Genomic DNA, 12659 nt, shown 5'->3' with positions numbered 1-12659 from the left:
TCCAGCTATCATTACACCAAACACAGAAAGAAGCGACACTAGGAGGATTCTGCTTCCTAACACTAACATTTCTTTGTTTATCCATTTATCTCTGTAGAAGGAAGTCATACCGAACGAAACTCCAAATCGATGGGTTGCCGAAATCACCTACAACAAAGGCAAGTGATACAGCAACTGAGATAATAGTCACAAAAACCGAAAGTAAAAAACCACGAGTCATCCCGATACCGAGATTTGAACTTTTGAAAAATCAACCGAGGACGCTTGATGCTTAAGGAGGGAGACGTTACGGAAAATCCATCCAGTACCCTAACTCGATATCGCGACCACACTACAAAAACAGCTGACCAGCCAATTTTCATAACCGACACGCGGACAGAAGATACCACGTACACCACGGACAAATCGATGACCCAACAAACCAATCAAGCTACTAGTAACCAACCGGATGAGGAATGCTGACACAACAGGATCGACAAACAAAACCATTTGGAATGAGCCAGTTTAGTTAGTTCTAGTGAAGAAGTCGTCTTGTGCAATTGTAAATCTTTTTATTGTGTTAAATAAAGTTTATATTTTTTTCAAACTCGGACCACCCGAATTATAACTTATATATATATATATCATTAAAATTATTGAAATTACACTTGCAAACCGAAGATCGTCGATACATTTCAGACCAGGCCATTGCAATTGTCTCGTACTGAAATTTCGAGAAGAATCTGATATCTTCGAACTTCATAGGTTCAATACAAACAAACTACAGCAAATTAAAATGGAATTGTTTCAAGTTTGGAATATATAGTTGTTGAATAGTAGCTGTTTATTGTAACTAATCTGTACTTTAATGTAGGTGCATCGCTTCAAACTCGATTAGTGGAAAAGGAGAAAGCTTGCACAATTCATACAATCAATCAACTAACTGATATTCGGAAAAGTTATGAGAGCGTGTCAGGTTTTTCGTATTCACGACATGCAGTTATGTCTCTGACATTACTCACCCGCCTTTTTTCTTCTAGCACTATTGGCGTTTCCTTACCGCTTCCTTTCTCCCCGCGTCCAGTGCCGCTGTCACCAGAATGAATAGCCTGTATTCTGCCGCCCAGTCCGAGCGGCGTGCGTCGAGGATTGGAGGGGCGTTTTTCACAATTAGAAATAATAATTTGGTTTCTGAACAATGGTGGTGAGCTACATAATGACAGAAAACTTTTCGGTAACACTAAAGTGGATCTACGCTTTTTGTGCTGTATGTTTTGTTCACGAAAAATAGCTATTATCCCTCAGTGAATGTTTTTGTTCCACTTGCTATCATCAGGTTATATGCTGACAAATCCGATATTTACTTTTATTTATCACTATTCAACAACTTCTTTCATGCTTTTCTATCAGCCACATTTAGCGGATTCTTTTCTTATTACTATTCAAAACAGTTTTCATGCTTTTCTGTCAGCCACATTTGGCGGATTCTTTTCTTACAACGATATTGTACACAGATGGGTACTACTTGAAAACGATTAGTAACACGAGAACGACCTTTTTTTTAGTGTTAATCGCGCAATGAATAATATTTTCATTTCGTCTGACTACGCTCTAAGCTATGACGACCGTGACTTGCGACTCATTGACCACTAATTGACGGACTACTAAGGAGTGTATCGAAAAGTAGTTAGCAACATTGATTATTGAATAAAAAAGCGAAAAAAAAAACATATTTTGACATCAGTTTTCGATATATTGTAGAAAAAATTACATGTTTATACATTTCACATTTATTCATACATTTATTGAAGAAAATCTTAGTTTCTGTGAAACGCTTGCACTTTGGGCTTGACATTCTTCATTAAATTCTGCACAGTTACTTTTGTGACTTTCCTGGTGCAGCTGTCCAGTTTTTTTTAACTCCTGCATGTTTTGGGACACTGTACCTTCTTTCCGAAAGTGCCGCTTGACAATTGTCCAATACCTTTCAATTGGCCAAAGATCCGGGCAGTTCGGTGGGTTGATGTCATTTTCCACGAATTGTACATTATTTTTTGACAACCACTGTAGAACGGAGTTGGCGTAGTGGGCTGAAGCCAAATCCGGCCAGAAGAGAGGAGGAGCCTTATGCTTTCTGTACAGTGGCAGCATTCTCTTCTTTAAATATTCTTCCTCGTACACCTTGGCGATAATTGTGCCCTTCGTGAAGAAAATCGACGACCGCAAACCACAGGTACAAATTGCTTGCCAGACCAACACCTTCTGCCCAAACTTTTCCATCGCCACCGTGGTGTCAGCGTCGTCCAGGTCCTGGTACACCGATTTCGTATAATATTGCGGTCCGGGCAGCGCTCGAGAGTCTTCCTTGGCGTAGGTTTCGTCGTCAATCAGGATGCATCCGTCTTTATTCTGTAGAATCCGGTTATACAGTTTTCGCGCTCTTGTTTTGATCTGAACTTGCTGTACCAGGGACTTTTTCGGCACCTTCTGTTTCTTGTACGTTTTCAGGGAGTTCCGAACTTTGATCCGTTGAATCATCCCGATGCTGGTGTTGAACTGCTGGGCCAAATCCCGCGTCGACGCCGATGGGGTTTTCCTGATGTACTCAACCACTTTTACCCGTTTTCCTACCGGATCGGGGCAAATCCTTCATGGAAAGGGTCTTACAGAATTTCTCGATAATATTTTTGACATTGGTGTGGTGCACTTTCACTCGTTTTGCAATTTCGTTGTACGTGACACCACTTTCTGAGCTCCAAGTGTGCAGAATTTTCTTTCGCGTTTCCGAATCAATTCGACTCATCATTGAAACGATAAACCGTACCGAAACCAATCGATTGCGCAGCTGTTATTGACATGTAAACAAACATGTCACAGCAAAACACGCTGCAAAAAATTAAGCCATTTCAGAGTAATAACTGTTTGAATGTTGCTAACTACTTATCGATACACTCCTTATCTGTACACTATCCGAAAAACAGACTGACCTGTCTACGGGTCGACGCCCGAGACTTACGGATATTATCAGCGAGCTCTCTGAAACTGACCAGCTGCCTACTTTTAATAACTATGGGTTTTTAAACTCCTAACATTTTCTCTCAAGTGAAGCCCGAAGATTTTAGTACAAGTTGAGCTTGCGATTTTAAGTAGAAAGTTCATCCGATTTTCTCCCGAAGTTCTAACAAAATACCGAGAGCCGCGAGCCGAAACCACTGTCACTATGTCAATAGCAGTGACCGGTGCCCGTGAAAAGTTTAGGCTTGCCTGAAAGGTGACGAGTTTTTCCTTCACGGCTGGGTTGCTATTCTTGCAATGCTGCAAGATCAATGAAATTCAATGAAAGACTTTGATGAGGGCGCTGCAAAAGGTTTAAAAATTGCTGAAAAAATCGATTTTCGAACGGAGCCTCAGAGAACCATAGTGTTATATACCATTCGGCTCAGTTCGATGAGATCGGAAAATGTTTGTATGTGTATGTGCACTTTTCGAGGATATTTTTACCGCTCAATTTTCTCGGAGATGGCTAAACCGATTTTAACAAACTTAAGCTCGTTTAAAAGCTACTGTCGGGACATTGATCAAATTCGAAGATCAAATTGCTGTGACTTCTGGTTGATATAATGGTATAAGTGACGTAACCGTCAAAACGTGTTTATTTACAGCGCATGTTTCTCGAAGATGGCTTAACCGATTTTAACAAGTCTAGGCCCGTTTGAAAGTCATTGTTAGGCCATTGATCAAGTTCGAATATAAAATGGCTGTGACTTCTGGTTCCGGAGATATAATGGTATAAGTGACCTAACTGATAAAACGTGTTGTTTTCTTACCGCGCAAATTTTTCGGAGACACTCTGTTCGGCTACTAATTCACTCGGAGTAAGTTTTATAGTGTGCCCTTTTCTCGCATAGTCATTTATAGTATCCTTCACACAATGACTTTTCCTTGTGTTTTTGGCCAGAGTTTTCTCGAGTTCCTCCAACCTGTGGGCAGCGTATTTAAAACTTGAAGGAAATTTAAAATCGCCTGTTCTCCAAAATAGAAAAATATCATACTTATGATGATAGGAATCATGTTTCATTGTTTCTTCTATTATTAGAATAGCTCGGGCTATCTCAACGGATAGGTAAACTGGTACTGATTGGTTGACCGGCAATTCTTCTTGAGTCATAGAATCTCGCACCATTTGTTTCACGTCTTGCTCCTCTTGGATCATAATGAATAATTGAGACTGAAAATGCTCAAGTGTATTTCCATAAACTAGTCATCCTAACGATGTTTTCATTGCTATGGGAGTATTTGTTGCTCCTTTCCTTTGGCAACTCACAACCATCAAGCCAGCAAGATCTAATCTTATCAAAAGTCTTGGTTTAACATTTTTATAGCTAGTCAGAGGAACATCTTTAAGGTGTTTATACTGTTTCTTTAAAGATTTCATATCAATACTTTGCGAAGATAAATCTAAAGAAGGTATTGTTCTTACTCCTTCTATAGTATAATCGGAGAAGTTTTCTCCTTTGATCTTGAAGTTAATTTTTCCACTGTTAACTATTTAAGTCCAAAGTAATCTCAAGGCACTCTTTCTTATCTCGTGACCAAAGTCTCTAGCTAACTCTTCCTCTATGATTGATAAGGAGAATAAAAAAACGCGGGTGGGTAATGTCAGAGACATAACTGGATGTCGTGAATACAAAAAAAAATGGCACGCTCCCATCACTTTTCCGAATATCAGTTAGTTGATTGATTGTATGAATTGTGCAAGCTTTCTCCTTTTTCACTAATAGAGATTGAAGCGATGCACCTACATTAAAGTACAGATTAGTTACATTAAACAGCTACTATTCTACAACTATATATTCCAATTGAATATTGAAACCATTCCTTTTTAATTTGCTAATAAAGGAGGCTAGGAACGACAAATTTGTAGTTTATTTTTATTGAAGCTATGAAGTTCGAAGTTATCTAATTCTTTTTGAAATTTCAGTACGAGACAATAGTAATAATAAAAATAATAATAATAATAATAATAATACTAATACAGATTATTCAGTATATATGACAAAGCTGCTTCGCATGGCATATTTTCACACAACCCCATACTAGTATAAAGATGTGTTCAACATCATCACTTTCGCATTGACGTTCGTAATTGAATGTGTTAGTGACGGTACAAATGATTAAAATTACTATCTTGATGAATCTTTTGGTAGGAAAGATTGAAAGTTCAATTAACTCTTAATGATAATCTGGGGCACTAAAAAGTGCCTTGAATTGTCACAATCAACAAGATCTGCATTTAGATCTGAGATGGTCCTCGTGTGTGTCTTGTTTCGGCAGCAGTTGCTCAGAAAATGGTACACGGAACGACCGAAATTAGCTCTGTGCCTAATTCGTATTACTGTTTTTTAATTAGTTGATTTTAACAACAAAATTTCCAAAATAACAATTAAATTATTAAAAACTGAGAATTTACTTTGCTGAAAAAAACTCTTATTTTTAGAGAATATGTTTAGTTTAGTGTTCGCCAATGTTCTGAAAAACCAGCAATATTTCAATCCAACACGAAATTCTCATTGATAACTAATTTTGTTATTAAAATCAGAAAATTTGTTTCTATTTTTCTATCATCATCATTACTGAAGGACAGCACAAAGAGAACAAAAATGAAATTGGTTTTATTAACAAGTTTATTAGCCAAAAACTCATGAGAAGTGTCGGAGCAAAAAAATCCATTAAAAAGCTAAAAGGGAGAGTCTTGTTGAAACTGCTTGCAAATTGTTTAGATGTTTTTCGCATGTGTTACGATATATCCATACATAAATTTCTAAACCAATATGTAGAAATTACGTAAACTTTTAGTGGAAAGTGTATTTATTCAGAATTTGTGCGCATTTGAAGCGATTGTGCGTTTTACGCGGAACAATGAAGTGAGTTTTGAATGTTGCACTCTAATTGTACATGTCAAATAATGTTTTTTGTATCTTCCAACCTTCCGGGCCACGCCGTCCGGTGTACTACTTGTATTCGGTTTTTGATTTCCGAGTGCTCAAAGTCTTCAGTGAGAGAGTCGATTTCGCGAAGTCGAATGAAGAAAACAGTGATTTAGAAGAAAAATTTTCAAAAAGAAGTTTATGTTTCGCTTATGTCTTTTTCTCCAATACAACATCGTATTTATACTTGCCAATATAGAAAAGATAACCGCGACTGTAATTTTTTTTTCGGTAGTAGTGTGAGATCTAGTGGCTAGTAGTCATTACTGTGTTAACGTTTTTTCGGCGACAGAGCGCCATATAGCTGCAAATTGCAGAAACCAATTCAGCCATTTATGTTGGTAACTTATATCCCTACCACCCCGCGGTGCTGGCTGGGTTACGAGTAACCAAAGGAAAGATCGGGTAACCAACTCCGGTGGGACCTTGGTCGTATGCTGAGATGGAAGGGGGGGGGGGCTTGCCTTCTCTTTACAGAAAGCGTGCCTACCCGAGCGTCTGTTCCCCATGTTGGGGCGGCTCGAAAAAGCGCCTGTTTTCCATGTTAGGAGCGGCTGATTACAGTCCTTGTATCAGTGTGGGACTCTAAACAGGTCTGACACGATTTTAATAATAAAACGTTCATGTTCAAGTTTAAAACGAATCTCTTTGCTTTATTTAAAAATCACTTATTTATAGCCTATACTCTCCTAACTTAGCTAGTTGGATTTTACAGTATGGATTGCTAAAAATCCGGAGGGAGGAGTTAGAACGCGCAGCGTAAATCTGATTCAACCAATGACATGTCTCGGTCATTGTAATGTATTTGAGTAGGAGAGAGTGAGTAATGTTTCTAGGCAAGTGTGTGAGTGTGATACGGAAAGGGGAGGTTGAGAGTAGTCAGGTTTAACTCTCGTGAGTGTCGGTTCGAGTCAGTGTGTTTTCCTGGGTTACTGTTATTCTAGGTCATGCCATATGGCACTGTTTGAGAGAGGTGTAGAGGTGTGGAACGTGGAGAAGCGGGGAAATGACATAACTGTTTTGTTTTTGGGTGATATTTGATGCTTATGTTTCCTTGTTTATATTTGTCGTATGAATGCGGTGTTTTTCGTTGGACTGAAGTAAGTGCTGACAATTTAATCGCCTTATGTAGGTGAAGTTTATATTTCAAGTGGGTTTCTGGGTTTCATGACTTGGTGTCGAGTGGAAATTTGTCGAGTACGTGTTTTATGAGAATTTGTCAAGTGCGTGTGGTCTGAAGTGTGGGAAAGATTTACTTTTGAATATTTTACATGGTCTGAAATGTGTGAAAGATTTAATGTTACGTGCTCATATTACATCATCCCCCTTTTGGAAGAATGATGTAACGAAGGGAAATCATTCTGTAGTGCTTTATGGGATTAGTTTACTGTTGCGTTCGAACTCCCTAACAATTTTAATGTATATTACAGAGTTTTTTTATATTTAAAATAACCGAATTTTACAGTTTTTCTCAGAGAAGCTGAGTAAAACTTCACTTACGCCCACGGCAATTATTTTTTGATTTTTCTCTTTTTTTTTTGTTTTACGTGGTGTTAAGCTCGGTATCTGAATCTTAATTTTAAAAGTTTGATGTTACAATTTTGTATTTTATGCTTTGATGAGTCTATTTTTGTGAACAATGGTTTTTTCTTTTGACTGTAAATTTTGTATTTCGCAATTTGAACCTTGAAGTTGTGTAACTTTAAATGGACCAATATAAAATGGATCTAGTTTGCGTCTATTTTCGTTTTGTAGATACACTATGTCGTTCAATTGTATTTCTATCGGATTGCATAGGTGATCTGTTGTTGATTTTCTGAATTCTTTTTGGTGTATTAAATGTTTGTTTGCTATTTCGTGTGATTTGTGTAGTCGGTATTGTAATTCTTTATTGTACATGTCGAAATTATATATCGGTTCAATTTTGTCTGGATAAATTTCTTGTAGTAGTCTAGCTTTTACGCCGAAAACTAGTTCGTAGGGTGTATACCCATGATCTGAGTGTGGTGTTGTGTTATATGAAAATGCATAGTATTGTAACCAATCATCCCAGTCAGATTGATGTTCGTTGATAAAAGATCGCAGAAACTCGTTGAGGCATCTGTGATTTCTTTCCAAAGAACCAATTGTCTGAGGATGATAAGCTGTCGAAAAGGTTTGTTTAATGTTTAACAATTTGCAAATTTGTTCTAGAACCTCGTTTTTATATTCGGTTCCTCTGTCGGTTTTTAACTCAAGAAATTTACCGTAAGTTAAAATGAAATTTTCTACTAACGCTTTAGCTACGATGTTAGCTTCTTTGGTTGGAATAGGTATATATACAACGTATTTGGTTAATTCACACTGTATGCTTACAGCGTATCTATTATTATGGATTGTTTTGGGTAATGGTCCAACAGTATCGATTGCCACTACTTCAAACGGTTTGTTAGGTGTATTAGTAATTTGTAATTTTTCTTTAGTATGTTTAATAATTTTGTTCTTTTTGCAAATTTCACAGGCCTTGATGAAATTAGCAATTGAACTTTTCATAAATTTCCATGTGTATATTTCTCTTAATTTGAGATTGAGCAAGAGATTGCTACTCTGCTAACTTTTAATTTTCTCATTTCTTCTTCATATTTGGAGATTGCAAACACGAGTGTTTGTCTGATATCTCTTATTTCTGTAATTACACGATGCATCGGTTTTTGTTTTTGTATCCCTTGATATGTATCAATTTTAATGTGGTTGTTTTCGAAAAAACACCTCATTTTCAATAAGTTTCTTACTTCGCTAGGAGTTTCCGTTGAATAAACAGAGAGTTGATCAGGCTCACTCTTGATGCAAGGATTATTACTTAAATTATTCTTATAGTTAGTATTTTTGGTATTATTTAATTTCTCTTGTTCTTTTTTCTTTTTTATTAGTTCTTGTTTTCTTGACATTGACCTTGTATTAACCATCAAAATACTATTTGCCTTTAATTCATCGGAAGACATTATTATGCGTGATAACGCATCGGCTGCAACGTTACTTTTACCTTGGATATAGTCTATATTAAATTCAAATTCCTCTAAATCTAACCTCATTCTAGTTAATTTGGAGGTTGGGTTTTTCATATTAAATAGAAATACTAACGGTCTGTGATCCGTTCGTATAGTAAATTTGCGTCCGTATAGGTAGGACTTAAAGTAATTAATTGACCAGTGTATTGCTGTCAATTCTTTCAAAATTACTGATTTATTTTTTTCTCCGGGTGTAAAGCTTTTGCTGGCAAATGCTATTGGTAAGTCATTGCCATTAATTATTTGTGATAAAACTGCACCACATCCAACGTCTGAGGCGTCTGTGGTAAAAAAAAATTTTTCGTTAAAATCTGGGTATTGTAGAAGTTTTGGTGACATTAAGAAGGATTTTAAGGTTACAAAAGCATGCTGGCATTCTAATGTCCATGAAAATTTCTGGTTTTTCTTTAGTAGCTGATTTAATGGGTAGGCTATGGTTGCGAAATTTGGGACGAATTTTCTGTAATAGTTGCAAAAGGCAACGAATCTTCGCACGTCGTCGCTACTTGTTGGCGTAGGATAATTTTTTATTGCTTCGTATTTATTACTATCCGGTAGTATTCCTTTGTCTGTAATTTTGTGACCTAAATATGTTACTTCTGTATTAAAAAATTTACACTTATTGAGGTTTGATTTAAGGTTGTACTTCCTAATGCGTTCAAAAACTTTCTCTAAATTCTGAAGGTGGTGTTGGATTGAGCATCCAACTACTATAATATCATCTATATATACAAAAGCATGCTCAGGTGTTAATCCTGACATTGCGATTGTCATCATTCTTTGAAAACTGTTTGGACTGATATTTAAACCAAACGGTAATCTTTTAAATTGAAAGTGACCGGATTGGGTTGAAAATGCTGTAAATTTCCTGGAGTTTACTTCTAAGGGTATTTGATGGAATCCTGACATTAAATCCAGAGTTGTGAAATATTTTGCTCTACCAAGCTGATCTAGGATAGCATCAATTCTTGGCAGTGGGAATTTATCGGCTAATATTTTTTTGTTAAGTTGCCGGAAATCAACTACTAATCTCCATTTTGTATTATTGTTTTCTGATTTTTTCGGGACTAGTAAAATTGGATTGTTATATGGTGATATGGATGGTTCGATAATATCATCTCTCAACATTTTGTTTACTTGTGTTGCAATTTCGTTGCTTTGTGAGTGAATCGTTTTGTAGCTTGGAATGTATACTGGGACTCTATCGCTCAGTTCAATATTTTGTGAATAAAAATTTTTTGACGAAACTGGTTCGTCTGGTAAGCAAAATATATCAGAATAATTTGAAATTAATTTTTCCAGGCTGTTTTTAGCGTATATGGGTACATTGCTTAAATTCGGTTAGGACTTTGTTTTTTCTAGTGTTATTTTTGTACATGTTGTTTTTCAAAATTGTGTACTTACTTAGAGGTTCTAAAATTGGCTTGAATTCTGATTGGCTGACATTTATAGGTTTGTCAGTAGTATTCATAAATTTTACGAATTGATTTTGTGGTGAAATAATTGCGCTTGCGCAAAATAATCCTTGTTTAATTTCCTGTGAGTGTAGTACCATGTCCTCACTGATATTTAAATTTTGCATTATTCTGATAACTTCGCATCTTCCTGGTATAATGTAGTTTTTATCGATTGTATCTTGAATCGGTATTGCTATTGGAATATTGTTAATTGTAAAGTTTAATATCCAACATTCATAATCTATTAGGCATTTATGAGCCGATAGGAAATCTCTACCTAAGATGCCATCTGTAGAAATAGGAAAATTTGGGCTTACTAGCTGAAATCTATGTTTAATAGAAACTTCGTTGTTAAATATTAATTCTGTTTCTGTCGATGCGATGGTTTCTATCTCACCATCGGTAATTCCGGTAAGTTTAATTTTATTATTTATATTGATTGGTTGTTGTGGAGATATTTTGTTTGCTTTAAATACTGATATATCTGCACCTGAATCTATAATAAATGTGCATATTGAATTTGTCATTCTTATACCTACTTTGATAAAATTAGCGGCGTGTATATTCATGGTATACAAGGTCTTTCTTAAAAATTTTGGTTCGTTGGGTATTGGTTAATATTTTGTACTTGTTCGTGCTGACGTGGTATTATATTTAATGTTTCATTTTGTGAGGCATTTTCCATCTGTTCCTCGTTGGTTAATAATATTCTGTTATTTCCGTTCCTTCGGAAATTTTCGTGGTATTGACCATCTCTGCGGGGCATATTACCTTCATGCCGGAATTCTTGGTTATTTGCATTAAAATTATTATGGTTGAAATTATTATTAAAATTATTATGGTTATAATTATTTCTATTATTATAAAATGATTGTTTTTGTGGATACCTATTGTATTGCACTGGATATCTGGGTGCATTATATTGTCTTGCCCCTCTATTAAAATTATTCACACGTTGTTGGTGCTGTTGAACAAAACGTGTGTGCATTATTTGGAAGTGGGCTATTTCGTCTGTACCCAATTCTTGTGCTTTCTGGTTTGCTTCTCTTATGTTGCTGAAATTACCAGCTTTGAGAATTATTTTTAATTCGGTGTTGTTACACCCTTTTATTAGAGCGTTTACCCCTATCTTAGTGCTCATTGATTTTGCCACTGGTAGTGGGATTTTTTGCTCGACATAGGTATCTTCGAGTTTCGTGCAGAGGGTTTCAATTTCATCGCAAAAAACTGTTTATTGAGTTTTTCTGTTTTAAGGTGTTTATTTTCGCTATGATACTTTCGGGAGTGGTCGCGATTTTACACCTTTCCTCGACTAGTTGTATCAAATTATCGATTGTGTTGACTGTTTCAGGGATACCTTGTCTGGCTTTTCCGGACAGTCTGGTTTTTAGAAATTTTATTGCCATGGCCATATGGTCTGGCAGAACTAACTCATTCAGCAATCTAGCTGAGTCGATAAATGTCTATAGGTTCTCGGGAGAACCATCGTAAGGTTGGATAAGAGCCGTCGCCTGAACGTCGAACGGGGTTGTTGTTTGGGTCATTGTGTCGTTTTTGGTTGCTCTAATACATGCGAGTTTAAATTTTATTATTTCGCAAATTTCGTCAGTCCACAGTCTCGTATTTTTTACTAAGTTGTGGAAAGTCTTGTCGTCGATAATTTCTTGTTCTTTTATAAACAATTTTTCAAGGTCTATTTTCAATTCTTGGCATCGATTCAATTTTTCTTCGAGTAATTTTTCTGATAGTTTCGTGTTTATAGACTTTTTTACGTAAATGTGGAGTTTTTCTAGCTCCTTATAATTTTGCATTTCATTTTTGCTTGGATATATATAACATTTATATAAAAATTTATCACATATTAAAAGAACATTATATTATTTTTCTCGTTTTTTTTTAAAAGAAAAAATCATTCCTTTCGCAATTATAAGATATAGTGTGTAGTTTCCTAGACATGAATATACATGCATAACCACATTTGTGTTTGTCAGGAATCGCCTGTTTGCGTTTTTCCTCGGCACGAATTTTAATCTCATTTAATTTCTCTTTGACCGTTAAAGGCCATTTGTCGTTATAAGAATTTTCCATTGTCGACTAAAAAAAAAATGTTTGTATGCGTAGTCTAACTTTAAACTAAATTAAGTTTACGTTTCGTCTTCGACTCATCAGTGCGTAAGCAGATTATGCTG

The sequence above is a fragment of the Malaya genurostris genome, chromosome 2, assembly GCF_030247185.1.
Source record: "Malaya genurostris strain Urasoe2022 chromosome 2, Malgen_1.1, whole genome shotgun sequence".
NCBI lineage: Eukaryota > Metazoa > Arthropoda > Insecta > Diptera > Culicidae > Malaya > Malaya genurostris.
Note: the sequence above shows the minus strand (reverse complement) of the source record.